Raw genomic sequence first — 16,620 nt, forward strand, 5'->3', positions numbered from 1 at the left:
GGTTCAGCCGAACAGGGAAACTCAGCATCTTTGGCCTTCACGGACCAAACGCCCGAATATGAATCTGATCCTACATCTGGTCTCCCAGAGGAGGCTTCTAAACTCCCTACAATTGGCATTAACCACTGCATCCGGGGCCTGGAAGCCAACTCTGGCCCCCAAGTCCCATGGACCCCGGAGCTAGGAGGTGAACATTTCTATTCGGTGTCAGATGGCTCTGGGACTACCACTGACGAGGGTGGATCTAACACAAGCGAAGACACAAGCGAAGACAATAGCGATGAATCACCTGTAGACACAGGAACAGTACAACACCTAAAGAAGACAAGAAACAAGGCAAAAAGGCATAGCCTGCTTAAGTGGGATTATTCAGACTCACAGATGTCTTATCCCCTCGATGAGGATGCCGCTCATGCACCACTTTGGGAGAGCATAAAAAGTGCACCAGAAAACACGGTAGAACCCTCTTTAGCTTCCATCCTAGCCTCTATAAAAGAATTTCAGGAGGAAGTTTGTTTTGATAACCGCTCAGCTAAAGGGGCCGCAAAAAAACTACAAGGGGGCATGAGGAAATTGAACAAAATCTGTACAGACTTCAGTGATCGTGTCACCATGGTCGAAGGCCGTACAGAGAGTTTGGAATCATAAGTCTCCTCTGTAAAAGACCAAGGCTCCTCTAGTGCTGATTGTCTGTCGGATTTAATGACACAAATGGAAGAACAGGAAAATCAACAGTACAGACTCCGTCAGTATTCCAGAAGGAGTGGAGGGAGAGGATTCCAGGCACTATATAGTGAAACTACTGCAAGAATCCTTTCCTGACCAACTGAGTTGGAACTGGGAGCGTGAAGTGCAGCGGGCACATCACTTTCCTTTCAATCTAAAACAACGACGCGACGGCAGCAGTCTCTCCGGAGGAAAACAAAGGGCGTTCCTGATGTACTTCAGAAATTTCCTCCTCAGGCAGCTGGTTTATGACCAAGCCCATCCTAATTCCCAGAAGGGGTCTAATGGGGTAAAAAATTTTTGCTAAACCTGACTTTTGCCATCATACAGTAGAGCGGAGATGGCGTTTGCATCAGCTAATCACCCCTTTCCAACAGCTCGGAGCTCAAGTGTACTTAATGAACCCTGCCAGACTGAAAGTTATTTTAAATGGGGCTTCCCGAATCTTTTTGCCCGAAATCAATTCTGGGGAATACTTGGTGGAAATCAAGGCAAAAAAGGGTTTGAACTAAACTGTAGGTGATTATCCTCCTGCTTTTGGAAAAAATGCTAAAGATCACTCCTCTCTCACCTTGTTCCTTTTTCTCCTCCTGTGTTCTCTTGCTTTGACTAGCCTTCTCAGGTACCTATTATGCAGCTATTGCCCGTTTCATTGGGTATATTCATAGTAGGCCTAGGTAAACAGGTTTCTGAAACTGGGCATGTTCTTGGGAGTATAATCTATCTCCACCCTGTTTTCTTTTTTTTTTTTGCATGAAGATATATAGCCATAACTCTATATACTGCTCTAAGGCGTGGCCTAGCGGCGAGGATCCATCTCAGACTACCATCACTCAGGGTTTTCCTGATTGCTCAAAGTTGGGGGGGGGGGGGGGGGGAAATAGTCTTGAGATGGACAGACTAAGGACACCTGTTTTTATTGCACAGTCACTAGTTAAAGCACTTGTTAAAGCAAATATTCACATAAAGTCGAGTGTCTTGAAAGGACTAAAAAACGACAAAAAAGGGAAAAAAAGGCACAAAATGGGACAACTAAGGTGAGGACAGCCTCAAGGTTTTTTTCTGTAACATTGACTATGTAGGGAACACAATTTGCTTTCTGTTTACAATGGTCCAACTGTCAAAAAATGCTCAAATGAATAAGATAAGCACCCTTAGAATTGTTTCAGTCAACATATGTGGGCTGAACGAAGCTATGAAGGGACAAAAAGTAGCACAGGGTTTGCGTTCTCTGGGGGCTGATATGTCAGCCTCCAGGAAACGCACATTGAAGGATCGCAAAAACATTTATTGAATTCATTGGGATATAAAGTTATAGGGGGGACTACACAAGGTGCTAAAACAAAAGGCGTAGGGGTCATGGTCGAAAACAGATTTTCTTTAAGATCTACCCGTATTAAATCCGACTCTTTGAGCAGATGGGTGATAGCAGAATGTTGCTTACCCCCAACTTTTCCTTTACTTTCCATCTACGTAAGTAACACAGACGACCCCGGGGTTATTAATTGGATCACAGGAGAACTTGCCCACTGACCCTCTCCAATTGTTATCTGTGGCGACCTTAATATTAATTTACCTTGCAACTGGAAAGCTGATGATCAATGGACTTATGTTGGCAGGAAGCCCCTAGTATACCAAGCAATATTAAATCTAATACAAACTCATGGGCTTAGCGACGTTTGGGCTAGTCTAAATTCTACTCTGCCGGGTTACATCTATTTTTTTTGCTCCACACCACTCATTAGCTAGGTTAGATTATTTTTTGGTCTCATCCTCTCTGCTACGAGATTGTGCAATAGACATTGCCCCGTTCTTTATGTCGGACCACAACCCACTAATTTTAAATATTGGGGGTCTTGGAAATTGGAGGGATATTCCGAAATGGAGCTTTGAGAAAGCTTTACTACAAGACGCAGGATACTGAATGCACATGCAGGCTTGAATCCAAGAATTTCTCGAGCTAAATGTGGGGTCAGGCTCAATTATGATGGTATGGGACACATTAAAGGCGGGCATTCGGGGAGAAACCCTTAGGTTTTCAATAAGGAAAAACAAGAAAGAAAAAACATTGATATCTGAACTGCAGAATAAGTTAAAAAAAGCAGAGGAAAAACTAATTCAAACAGTTCAAATAGGGGCGGAAATAGAACCTGCACAACTTGAAGTGACAATCCTTAAAGCTGAAATTGGGTCTATTTTTGTGAAGAAGGTAGCAGCTAAGTGGGCCTCGACACGGGAAAAAAACTATGAGTGCAGTGAACTCATTGGCCATCATTTGGCTCTTAGAACCAGACAGCTGGACACAGCTAACGAAATACTCTTGATCCAACTTTCAACTGGAGAGGAGACCAATGACCCGACTAAAATCCAAAGAGCATTCCGAGATTTTTATTCAAAGCTTTATTCAGAGGAGAACAGCAGTCCAGCAGACACAAGAGAGGAAGAGATCACTAAATACTTAGATGAAATCACTCTATCCCAACTTAGCCCGGAAGATCACGACCAACTTGAGGAGCCACCGACCTGGGAGGAAATCGCTGAAGCTTTAGCTAGTCTGCTAGATGGAAAGGCTGCAGAGGTTGATTGTATCCCTGTCGACTTTTACAAAATCTTTGCTTCCCAAATAAAGATTATTTTTACTTGTTTGGTAGCCTCCATCTTTGACGGGGCTTCACAACCTGCCTCTTGGTCCAATGCTAAAATGACTACCTTCCCTAAAAAAGATAAATCACCATTGGAAATGGGATTGTACAGGCCAATCACTCATTAATTGTGACTCGAAGATATTCTCTAAAATGTTTGTAATTAGACTATTATCAATAATCGAACCCCTGGTGTCGAATGGCAACACGGGTTCATTCCCAAGAAAGGCACTACCGAACACATGCGACGGACCATTACTTTATTTGACGCAGCTAAGTTAACAGGAGACACGATGTCGCTAATTATACTAGATGCTGAAAAAGCATTCGACCGGGTCTCCTGGCAGTTTCTCTGGGTGTCATGAGAAGGATGTGCTTCGGGCCAAAGATAATTCAAGCCCTTTATCTCAACCCGACAGCCAGTGTATCAATAAACGGGAAGTTAACTAAACAGTTCGAAATTTCACAGGGCACCAGGCAAGGGTGCCCTTGCTCCCCTTTGCTTTTCGCCCTATATATAGATCTTGTGATTAAAAAAATAGAGAATAATCCAGCAATTAGGGCTGTGAGCAGATCTGCATCAACACGAAGTCAGCCACTGAGATCATACCGGGAGTGATAAACAGGGCGCTACGGTATAAAGACATTACTTCGGGAAGAGCCAAGTTTTCAAGGCTTTTCTGAATCACAAAGATACGTCAGGGCTCTGATGGGGGCAGGAAGCGGATTCTAGATTTGGGCTGTTCACACCATAAGAGCCCGTCCGCCATATCTGGTCTATCTGAAGTTTGGAATGCACACAAGGTTGGCGGCGGCGGTACAGCGCTATGCAGTGGTTGATTCTAGGTAGGTAGTCTGGGAGGCGGGCATTCCGTAGGGGTTGCCCGATTTTGCAAAGTGTTTTCCTCTACACCTCAGGGAACCTTTTTTAATAAACTCTGCAAACTCCATAAATTTCACGAAGTTTGCAAAGTTTAAAAAAAATAATAACTTGCAGGAGAAAGATTGCTGTAAATATAGGCTTGCAGAAGGAAAAAGAACTATTTTAGCAAAATATGTGTGTCTTAATCAATATTTGCCCCACAAAATCTTGCGAAAACTTTCTTATAACAAGAACATCCCTCGTAGGCGAAGTCGACGATCTCTGCATACTCGCCATCTGTGCAAAGTTTTTTAACACAAGTATATTCTGTGTATAAGGGCATATCCTGTTTCAGAGTCCTATAGTAGGGTGAACGATCTTGGGATGGGTTAGTAGGAGCCACTTCACTCTACGACCAGACATGAGACATTGCTGCCCTTGATCCAACCTGGACCTGTGTCCCTCACCTCAGAGCATCCTATGCTCAAAGGCATAGAACTCTTTTAAAGTTACGTTCAAGGTTTAATTAGTCAAGAATTCTTAACGAAGGCACTTTTATTCCATTTTCAAATCTGTCAAATGCCCATCAATTAAAGGCCCCAGTAAAGACCGCGCCTCAATGCATTTCGGGGTTCTCCCTTACAAATGGGCAGTTCGGTTGTTAATGCCCTAAAAGTGATGAAACAATAACTAATTAGATGATGTCATTTGAACGATACACATAAGAATCAAGCGTCCAAAAATACATCATTAACCCAGTCTTTCATTTGTGAAAAAATAAGTGTCGGGCCCCCGCCAGGAGGCCACTGCAGCTTGCACCAGCCCAGCGCTCCTTCCAGAACTGGCAATGCCCTTACCAACACACCTAATAAACCTCACACTCTTCCAGGTGGGAAAATTCAGACTATTCCAGGCCCCAAACCTATAAGAATGGCTTGGAAGGTGTTATCTATTTTAAGAGATATTGAATTAATAAACAACTGTTGTTGTGCTCGTCTCTATAGAAGACAAACAGCGCCACTATGTGGCAGACTCTCATAAGTGCCAGTGCAGATGTTGACAATTAAGTGACGGTGCCGTGCTCTGGAAACCTCAGGCTCAAATTAAGCACTGCATCAATCAGGAGATTATAAGCGAGCTACGCACCCGTGAGGGTCTCAAGGCGCTTGGGGTGGGTCAGCAGTTTTGTTCGGCCTAAGAGCCAGGTCTTCAGGGTCTTCCTGAAGGTGTTCAGGGAAGGGGCGCGTCTGATGTCTGCCGGTAGCTTGTTCCAGGTCTTGCCTGCGATGTGGGAGAAGGATCTTCCACCTGCCCTGGCTCTGTATGAACTAGACTATACATAAACTAGACTATACATATATTCCCTGCAGAGGTGCAACTAGATCCAAATTCTGGCAGGGTGGGGGGGGCTAATAAAAGTTTCAGGGTGGGGGGGGTAATTCTTCCAGCCATAGGCAGAGTGGAGATGCTGGGGCTCTAAGAAGGGGTGAAAAAACAACAAAGCCTCGTTAACAAGTAAATGGTCTTTTAAAGACCTGTGAAGTACTCAGGTGGGGCTGCAGTAAGACAGAAGCCAGCCTACAGCAGCTCAAAAACTGTCCGTGTGTGCCCGGAAAGCTGTCTCACCCGGACTGACACACACAACGGGGTGGGGGGTAGGGGGGGGGGCTGAAGCCCTTTGAGCCCTATTGGCGTTGCAGCCTGATTCCCTGCATACCATCAAAGCATGAATGTTAATCCCAAGTGTCTAATTGACAATACCATTAGGTCATGGAATATGAAAATCTCTATCATACATGAACAATAATGTCATATGTCTCTTAATGCATAAATCTGCCAAAGGCCCGAGTGTAATCTGTAGCCATTCACTGGTTATTGAAAGAACAGGGACATTGAGAGTCCCACGGACTCTAAAGGGATGAAACCTCATCCTGTATGAGACCCTTGAGAAACCTTGAAAGACCCAACAAGCGTTCGAAAGATAACAAACCTATAAATGGTAAACATGACACTATGACTATGCCCCCTCGAATTATTAGGACAAGGCATATGAAAATGAAAATGTCAAGGGCTTTGGCCAATGTTTCCAACATGGAGGTTATTCACGTATGACAAATATAAACATGGCCCTCACATGGGGCGCAGAGTCCGCATCAAACAGTGTGATTAATTCAGGAGGGGGGGGCTGCGGACCCCTAGGAAAGTACGGGGTTTGAAACGCTGAGGCTGGCGTATTTAGAGAGGAGCCTATTTTAAATAGGAATTAGTGGGTGTCATTTGACCCAGGATGTAACAAAGACTCGAGAAAATCGGGCAAACTTGGTCACCATGTTGGCTAGGCTACCAACAATAGAGGATCACTAGACCAACCCAAAAATATGAAGCAACAAATGAGAAAAATGTAAAAAAAACAACAAAAAAAACAGAAGAGGTGACAATATACCACCCTAAAAGTGAATGATATATATATACATATATATATATATACATACACTCTCATATTTTTTTCCCACCAATTTATGGCCAGGCCACTGTTTTAAGGAAAGTGTTGAAAAAGAAAGAGTTTGGTTTGGTTTGATGAGTGTGCAAAGGCTTTAGAACTGGTGCGATCACGTATAGTGGAAGGGATGCTCTTGAACACACGCTCCTTGGATAGTCACAACGGATCGGAGTGCCTCTGGCTTGTGTGCTGTCCTTATGTAGAGAAGACATGGCCATGAGAAGGTGATGGCTTACACATCCAGAGTTCCGAAAGATGCAGAGGCCACGTGCTTGGTGACACATGAGGCTTTGGCCTGCTGGTGGGGTACTTGTAATGTCGCGATACTGACGTGACACGCACAGGCGTGCGCGTCAGGTCACGTGTTTCTGACGCCTTAATAAATGTGACGTCATGCGTGCACGTAGGCAGAACGGCCACGGCAGCAGTGACGGAGTAACCACACATATGTGTCCCGAGTATTACTTGCCACGTGTAGGGACCAGGGTGCCAAGGGCCCCACCGCGGTAGCACCCCAACAACACCACAAAGTGGCGACGAGGGTGGGCGTGCCTTCGCTTCTTCTCCCGCGTCCCGTGGGTGTGGCGGCCGGTGAGCGGATCTCGCTCGCGGTGCTCGTGCCCCTGCAGCGACGCGCAGCTGTCTCCTTGCCCCCTCCGGTATCGTGGTGTAGTGGTGGGGGAGCGCGAGCGCATTGGCGCGCTCCCGACTGGTGGCGGAGACGCGTGGGGACAACTGCTGCCTCGGCGCCCCCAGCGCGCTGCTGACCACGTGCGCCCTGCCTCTCCAGACTGCCCGTAGCGCGCGGAGCGCTCTAACTCCCCTGCCTCCAGGCTGAGGCTGACGCCTGGAGTGGCGCTGCCTCGCGGTCGCCTGGAAAGCTGCTGGACCTTCCTCCTCTGTGCCAGTAAGTGGTGTGGATGGCCCCGATTGTGTGCTGCCTGAGGGGAGAGGTCACGAGGGACGCGCCTGCCGAGCCCTGAAGATCCTCGCATTCCTGCCATACCCGGGGGAGCACCAGTGGGAAGGTCAAACCCAGCCTGTGAGGAAGGCCCCGCCACCCACGTGGGAGAGGGAAAGAATATCTGGAAGCCATCACGGTCAAGGGCAGGAGGAGGTCTCGCCTGGCGCAAGCAGCGCACGCGCAACATGGCAAATATTCCGCCAATTGAGCCGTTCTCCGTAGAGGGGTCCCCATCAGCAGTGGCAGCCCGATGGAGAGACTGGGAAGATAGAGTGCACATTTTCTTTGAGGCCACGAAGGTTCAGAGAGATCAAAAACGCGCAATGATAATCCACCTTGGAGGGAAGGAGATTCACAACATAGTTAAGACGCTTGCGGAAAATACTCCCAAGACGCACACAACGTTGATAGCGGCGCTCAACGAGTACTTCGAACCAATGGCGAACCGCGACTATGAACGGTTCATATTCCGCCAAGCACGCCAATTGCCCGAGGAGTCGCTTGACAAGTTCTACGCTCGTCTCAAAAACCTGGCGGCCACCTGCGGGTTTCGGGATGAGACGGAGGAGATAAGAGGCCAGATAATACAAGGGTGCGCGTCAGTCAAGCTGAGGGAAAGGATCTTGGAGGAATCCGGCAAGCCCCTAACAGACATATTGACAATGGGTCGGACGAAAGAATTGTCAAAAGCGCGCGCTGCGCACATGGAAGTAGCCCTACAGGCGCCTGTGAAAACAGAGCCAGTTAACACGGGGGCAGTCAAACCAAAACAGAGATGGCCCAGAAGAGGACCAGGTCCGGCCGTTCAAGACCAACCCAAGTCCTGCGGGTACTGTGGTGGTTCGCCCCACGCCACGGCAGAGTGCCCAGCACGAGGGAGGAAGTGCATGGGATGTGGGCGTTTCAACCACTTTGAGAAAGTGTGCCGGTCAAAGAAATTCCGAAAGCCCCGCCAAGCAGTAAACACGGTTGAAGAAGGAGGCCCGGTGGCCAGCGACATGGATGATGATGAGGAGGAAGAGAAGATGATACACCGAGTACACATGATAGGCACGGCGGTACGCAGGACTAGGAGGTTGCCGCAATGCAGCGTCCGGGTAGGGTCGCAAGAAGTCACCACGGTAGTAGATACAGGAGCCAGCATCAATATCATGGCCGCCGCGATGCACAGTTGCATGCACCCAAAGCCAACACTACACCCATCGACGATAACGGTGTTCGCATATGGACAGGAGGAACCGCTAAAAGTGCGGGGAAAGTTCAGGACTGTGATATCCCATGGAACGCGGTCAATCACGTCAAATATCTATGTTACAGAAGACGGACAAGGCATGCTCCTGGGCTGCAGAGCGGCAGAAGATCTGGGAGTGGTAACGTTCGCATTTGGGGTACACCAAGAGTCGATACACCACACCCTGGAGGAGTTTGAGGAAATCTTTCATGGAATAGGCAAGTTCCGAGGCAAAGAGGTCCACTTACACATTGACCCCACTGTTCAGCCGAAAGCCTTACGGCATCGCCGCATAGCGTTTCATCTCAGGCCACTGGTGGAAGCCGAGCTGAAGAAGCTAGAGGCGGCGGGAATCATCGAGAAGGTGTCCGGACCAATCCCGTGGGTGTCGCCAATCGTCGTGGCGAGGAAACCTAAACAACCAGGCACTGTCAGAATATGTGTGGATATGCGGCTCCCCAACGCTGCAATCAAGAGGGAGCGCCATATCACTCCGACCATCGATGACATCGTCGGAGAAAGGGCGGGCGCCAAATGGTTCTCAAAGTTGGACTTACGCTCTGGGTATCACCAACTAGTACTGGACGAAGCGTCCAGGAACATCACCACGTTCTCCACGCATGTGGGTCTAAGGCGGTATACGCGGTTAAGCTTTGGAGTGTCGAGTGCTGCTGAAGTGTTCCAGAACGTGATACAAGAGCTCATCGCGGGAATCCCCGGAGCGATTAATGTCAGTGATGACATCATGGTGCACGCCACGACCGTTGCGGAACACAATGAGAGGCTGGTGCAGGTGCTACGACGCATACGAGACGCAGGCCTTACACTGCATCGTGAGAAGTGCGAATTTCTGTGTAAGAAGCTCCAATTCTTCGGCTACACCTTCTCGGCAGACGGCGTCAATCCGGATCCGGACAAGGTAAAGGATATCAAGGAAGCGGCTGCTCCCACAAACATTACGGAGGTACGAAGCTTCTTAGGGATGGTGAACTACTGCGGCAGGTTCATCAAGGACCTGGCGAACCTCACGGCGCCACTAAGAGAGCTCACTAAAGAGTCCACCCCCTGGACATGGAGCAGCGAACAAGATCGAGCGTTCGAGGAAATCAAACAAGCGCTTTCAGAAGCCACGACGTTGGCATTCTTCGATCCAGCCAAATTGACACTAATTGCTGTTGACGCCGGTCCGGTCGGATTGGGCGCAGTCCTGCTACAAAGGAAAACAAGTGCAGAGGAATGGGCCCCGGTGGCATTCGCCAGCAGATCACTCACAGAGACTGAGCAGAGATACTCACAAATAGAAAAAGAGGCAATCGCCATTCATTGGGGGTGTCACCATTTCCACCTGTACGTGTACGGCAAACCATTCGTTGTAGCCACGGACCACAAGCCGCTGGTATCCCTATTTGCGGGCACATCCACGAAGCCGCCTCCAAGAATCGAAAAGTGGATGTTGCAACTGCAAAATTATAACTGCAAGATCGAGTACCAACCGGGCGCACGGATCCCGGCAGACTACTTATCTCGCCACCCTCGCAAAGCAACCCCACAAGAGATGAAGGAGGCGGCGGAAACAGAAGAGTACGTCCGATGTATCACGGCGCGATCGTGTCCCAGGCCAGTATCCATGGCCAGCTTTTCGCGTGCCACCAGTGAAGATGAATGCCTGCAAAGGGCGAGAGTGGCGGTCCAAAACAACAGCTGGAACAGGGCCAGAGAGGAGTGGAAAAGCTTGACACCTCGGGCGAAGCAAATAATGGATAGCCTGTACAATGTAAGAGACGAACTGACGGAAGACGACACTGGATGCTTGTTGAGGGGCCACAGACTGGTCATTCCAACGTCCCTAACCCAGAGAGTGGTGGACCTGGCCCACATTGGTCACCAAGGTATGGTCAAGACTAAGTCAAGGCTCCGCACTAAAGTGTGGTTCCCTCTCATGGACGAGTTAGTAGAAGCCACCGTTCGAGAATGCCATGCCTGTCAGGTAACGGGAGAAGTACCCCGGCCAGCCCCTGTTGTGATGGAGCCTCGACCCAGAAGGCCCTGGTCCAAGATAAGCGTAGACTTTGGCAGCCTGCCGGACGGAAGGCACACTCTTGTTGCCATAGACGATCACTCAAAGTATCCCGAAGTGGAGATACTAACCGTTTTGAGTGCCCAGGAAGTGATCCCGAAACTAGAGAAAATCATGGCGACACATGGCATAGTCAAGGAAATCAGAACCGACAATGGGTCACCATTCCAGAGTCAAGACTTCGCGGCGTACCTGCAGGCTTTAGGCGTTCATCACCGGCGAATCACCCCCCGATGGCCTCAAGCAAACGGAGAGGCTGAACGCTTCATGAGGACACTCAACAAAGTGATAAGAATTGCTCACGAGAAAAGCCAGTCTGTGGAGCTCGCAATTTTTACATTTCTCCGAAGCTATCGCCAGACGCCCCACTCTACCACGGGAGTGGCACCTGCGCATCTGCTAATGGGGCGGGTTGTCACCGACACAATACCACATCACCCAGAGTGGAGGCCCGAAACTCCTAATGACAGTGCCATTGATGAGCACCGACGTGGAGCTTTTGCTCATGTTGATGCACGACGGCGTGCTGTGACCCCACACCTGGCCCCAGGTGACAGAGTGCTGATCCGAAATCGGGTGCCAGGTGGCAAGTTTCGGTTGAATTTTGAACCGCAACCGTGGAGAAAGTCATGGGCACGTGCGTGACAGCCAGGAAAGGCGCCGAGAGGATAACGAGGAACATTTCATACTTCAAGAAAATTCCAGTGCCCCCTGGAACGGATGACAGACATCAAGACATTCCCCCGAGGCACACGCCATGAGAGGAGAGGTTCTTAGAACTTGCTGAGCGTATGGACTATGCGAGTGGAGGAGCTGATTCCCTGGATCATGGAGTTGTCGCACCGCAGCAAGGCCACCAGCCAGAGGTTACGTCACCCGAGGAAGCTGGCGCGCCAGAGGTTGGAGATGGTGGCGCAGATGGTGACTCTGTGAGTAGGGGCAGGGGTGTTGTGCCGGACTGTGGGGAATCGCGATATGATCTGAGGCCGCACCCTGAGCCCTCCCGTCGCTTAAGAGGCTACGTCAAGTAAGACTGTTTTTGTTTCGTTTGAGTTGACTAGCATTGCAAATGTCTAGAGCAGAGCTGATGACTATTAAGGTACCTGTGGTTCATGATTATGATGCAGTAATATGTTTTGGTTGTTTGTTGTTGTTTTTCGCGTGTTGGGGAGGAATGTAATGTCGCGATACTGACGTGACACGCACAGGCGTGCGCGTCAGGTCACGTATTTCTGACGCCTTAATAAATGTGACGTCATGCGTGCACGTAGGCAGGACGGCCACGGCAGCAGTGACGGAGTAACCACACATACGTATCCCGAGTATTACTTGCCACGTGTAGGGACCAGGGTGCCAAGGGCCCCACCGCGGTAGCACCCCAACAACACCACAGGTACTCAATGTTCCAGACCTTCCCTGTGGGGTTCGGAGTTTGACTTGAGAACAGATCACAAATCCCCGATTGAGTTACTCAGTGTTGTGCTTGCTGCTCCTGCACGCAGCGGGAGCAGTGAAAACTACAATGATGGCCGCAAAGGGGGGAGGCGTGCATGCGCGAAACCAACAGACAGGCTAAAAACGCCAATGCTGCAATTGCCTTCAAAATCTAATCATAGCGCATTGAACCAAAATCAATGTGACATTATGATGAAACCCTGTATTGGTTTCTTGCAACAGACAGGCTAAAGCGCAGCCTCTCCCGTGCCCTACCGCTTCGTGTTTACGCTCGTGAAATGTGGATACTCACCTTCCGGTTCTCCTTGAAGCTCCTGGGATCGTCGGGTCTTCCTCCCGCGTACCTGTCTTGTTCGCGCTTACACGCCGCTCGATTCTCCTCACACGTGGTCTGATCCTCCGCACACGCTGCCGGATCCTCAGTCCAGCTCTTGAGTCGTCGGGATTTCCTCTCGCGTTTCCGCCCTGTTATACGCCCCTGCACGCTGCCTGAATCCTCATTGGCGCTGTCTGGAGTTCTCCACACGTTTTCCTTTTCTATGGACTCTGTTCACCAACAAAGAAGAACCTGCAAAAGAAGAAAAGGACAAGAAAAGCCATAATACTGTACAACCGGTAACAGCGCTCTGCGCTGCCAACTCAATTGCATGATCTATTATAATTATATGCTTATCTGATCTGGTGCTGCCGCTTTCAGTGGTCTCCGCTCCTTCAGTTTTTTATTACTTTCTGTTACCTTTGGCAAAGATAAGAGGAACATGTTAATTTATGCCTGAATTCAGGTTATCTTTTTAGTTAACAGATGAACAGTTATTGGGAGTTCTCACAAGTGTTGAAGTCTAGCATATAGGTGGGTACAGGAGCATGGGGCACGTTTATGGTTTCTCTGTATAAATGGTAGTCTTTTTCTTTACACAATCTCTTGTTTCTTTCTTCAGGCTGGATTTCTATCTATTGTACTCTGTCAGGGGCACAACTTAGAAGAAGGGAAATTAAGATAGGAATCAATACATTTACAAGTTAAACTAAGCTTAGTTTACTCTTCCACCATACTTACCGTTTTCTTTCTTTGTGTTCCAATTACAGCCTTTGCCTTGTCCCTGTCTGGTTTTGCTTTTTGCCTGAGAGTCGACGAAGGACCTTTGCCTTTCCTTGTCTTGTTTCCCTTCTTCCCTGGGTTACCATTGTCACTTTGACTCTGTTGGGTGCAGTAGGTGATTGCAGGAAGCTGAGGAACTCTTCTTCATTTCCATGACGTTCCTGCGGAAACAAGTTGAACCGTGACACTCAGCACTTGGGGAGCAAGCTCTGACACTCCAACAATCGCCAAATTGCGATGTAGGCTTCAGGAATATGTGTGCAAAATGGAGTATGTGCCAGGTGTATGCACTACTGTTGTCAATTTTGTGTCTACCGTGCTAAAGGATATGAATCCACTCAGTTGAATTGATGGTGGGTGTGGTTTGGTGGTGTTGCCGGCAGGTTTGGTAAAGAAGGAGTTGCAACTCTCGTACGACAGCTGCGTGAGGACGGGAGCAATGAATTGAAGGATCAGGGTGGATTTCCAGTACCGGTATTGGACACACTTCTGGAACATTTTGCAAGGACAAGATATGCCTCTGTGAGCATCTGTCCCAGGTGACGGTTCCAAGTCCAGTGAGCCCTGTTAAGGCCCCCCCTCCTAGTGGCTATGAATATTTCAGTGCCGTTTGGTCTTTTGAGAGTAAATGTCCAAACTCTAGGTGGCCACAAGTACTTTATGTGGACAATGTCACCTCCAGGCCAAAATTTACAAAGGATGTGTTTCGACATGAAGGTTTGCCCGGCTAAGTGGTCTTAGACAATGGACAAATGTGAAGGAAGTCTTTTTGAGAAGTGCAAGTGTTAAGCATTTAAAAACACCTCTTTATCATTGCAAGAGTAACAGACAATTTGCAGTTGTCCTTTGTTAATGGACCAACCGGAAGGGGGTGCTGAGGGATTTGCTGAAGGCGGTGAACACCACACACCATGACTACACAGGGACAGCACTGGTTATATTGCTGATAGATGTAGGGTCAAAAATAAAATGATCCTGCATAGCAATGGGTGCTGCACTGGAGGGTAAGTTACACCAAGTTCAGTACAGACATTAAATGACTCATGCTTTATGTACAAAGATAAGAGGTTGGGTCAGAGAACAGAGTTGTTAAGAAATTGAATTTTCAATTGTTTGAAACTAAGTAGGGGTTGAAGTAAAGTTGAAGTGTTGAGGTTCCAGGATGCTAAGGCATGGAGTACAGGTAAACTGTCTGTAGGGCCACTAAGTATGAGGGGTGAGATGCTTAAGACTTTGAGTGATGAGAGGATGTGGGTGAAGAGTTAAAGTTCCCCTTGTCAGAAACCAGGCAAGAGGAGGGAAGTTGACCTGAGAGTGTTAAACAACAGAGGAATTCCAGAAGATTGGTTGGATATCCCAAGCGTGCATGGATTCTGTGATATCTGAACATTTCTCTCCTTGTGTTGTATATAGTTCTTTATCTAAGCTTTGGGTAAAGGTCAGTGGGAGGCGTAGGATGGAGCTTACCTTCTTGACTACCCCAAATAGTTCTCAAAATGAAAAGTTCACACGGTCGATTTTCCCAAAATGGACTTATGTAATCAATGTAACTCTTCAGAGAAACCATGATTAGGTCGGTTTCTTTTTCTTGTAATGTCTCCTTTCAAGGCTGATCTTTGTTTTTTCGGTTCCCAAGCTCTCTACTCTTCACACTGTCACAGTCCCCTGCCAATGACAGCTTGAGGTAAGTAAGTAATAGCTCAGAGAAGGTGCCTTTCCTAAACTGTCCTTCCCATCTCCTAATTAGAAAGTAGTTCTCTCTCTCTCGTCACCCGTTTAAGGTTTGCAGTTTGATTCCTTTCCCGGTGGGTAGCGCGGGTGGGCCTTCGAGATCTTCCAAAATTAGACTTTATGCTTTAACGAGACCATACTTTGAAGCGGATTTCAATACCCCTTCATGCCACTAGAGCTGTTTTTCCCTTTTGTTTAATAGTCTACCTTGAGTTTTCATCCCAAATTCCCCATGGCCTCCGCCACCAATGTGCTTGTGGCCCTTTCTCCCAGCCCCTATTGTCCCTTACCGGTCATGCTCCTGGATTGATATGATATTCACTGGAATCGTGGCAGGAATAAGAGTCTTCAGTGAAGGACTCTTGCATGTTTGCGATCCTCACCTGGTTGTTGACTCTGCCAACTGTTGTATCCACTGCCAACCTCTAGTCCTGGAGCCCACTCTCCACTGCTGTCCTCATCAGTTCTTCTCTGGGTGTCATAGAGTTTGTTGGGTACGTCTCCTCCTACTCAGCATCCTCCCTTGAGACGCCGTTCTTCATTCTGCGTCTTCAAACAGGGAGTCTCTCTATTATTTCTATTTTCATCTCTTCCAGTCTGTCCTCTGTTTTTCTTATTCCTAGTCCATCTTCTCTTTATAATGTTTTCTCTTAGTTAGTGACCTGTTGTAGTGGTGGCAGTGCCAGGACTTGTGGGAGCAGGATTACAGGAAAGTTACCTTTATGCCACCCTAACAGTTGGAAAGGATGGCTATCCGTTGGTCTTGTCTTGTTTGTAAGAAGGTCTTTTCTTACAGTGTCATGATAGGGATGACGCTTAGAATGTTATGGATGGCTCCATGGTTACCCAGAGACAGTCGCTGCTCGTCTGGACAAAATGTTGCTCATCTGGCTACTTGTTCAGCAAATAACATACTTGTTTACCGTTTACCTCTTTGCCACCATTTTTTCACTCATCCTTCGTTCAATAACACCATTTTTATGAGTAGTTTATTGGGAGTAAAACGTCGACGTAGCCTAGCGGTGGGGTACTTGGAAAGAGGCAGCCAGGAGCGGCTCCTCTCCTAGGGCGGAGGAGCATCGCCGCACTGCTTTCTCGCATTGCGAGAAGCCAAAAGATAAAATGGTAATAACTTTTGGTAATTACCATTTTATGTTTCGTTGCGTATTGTGGGCGGGTGGGCGGAGCAGGCAGGGCAGAAGTGGTTTGTCCACTCCTGTGTGCGCAGACTGTTTGGTCGGCTGTCCCAAACCAGTCATGCGCGCTATGCACTTCTCCATTCAAGCTGCATTGAGAACATGCCATCCCCTACAGCCCCTGGCTGGGCAGCGTC

The sequence above is a fragment of the Triturus cristatus genome, chromosome 11, assembly GCF_964204655.1.
Source record: "Triturus cristatus chromosome 11, aTriCri1.1, whole genome shotgun sequence".
Classification (NCBI taxonomy): Eukaryota; Metazoa; Chordata; class Amphibia; order Caudata; family Salamandridae; genus Triturus; species Triturus cristatus.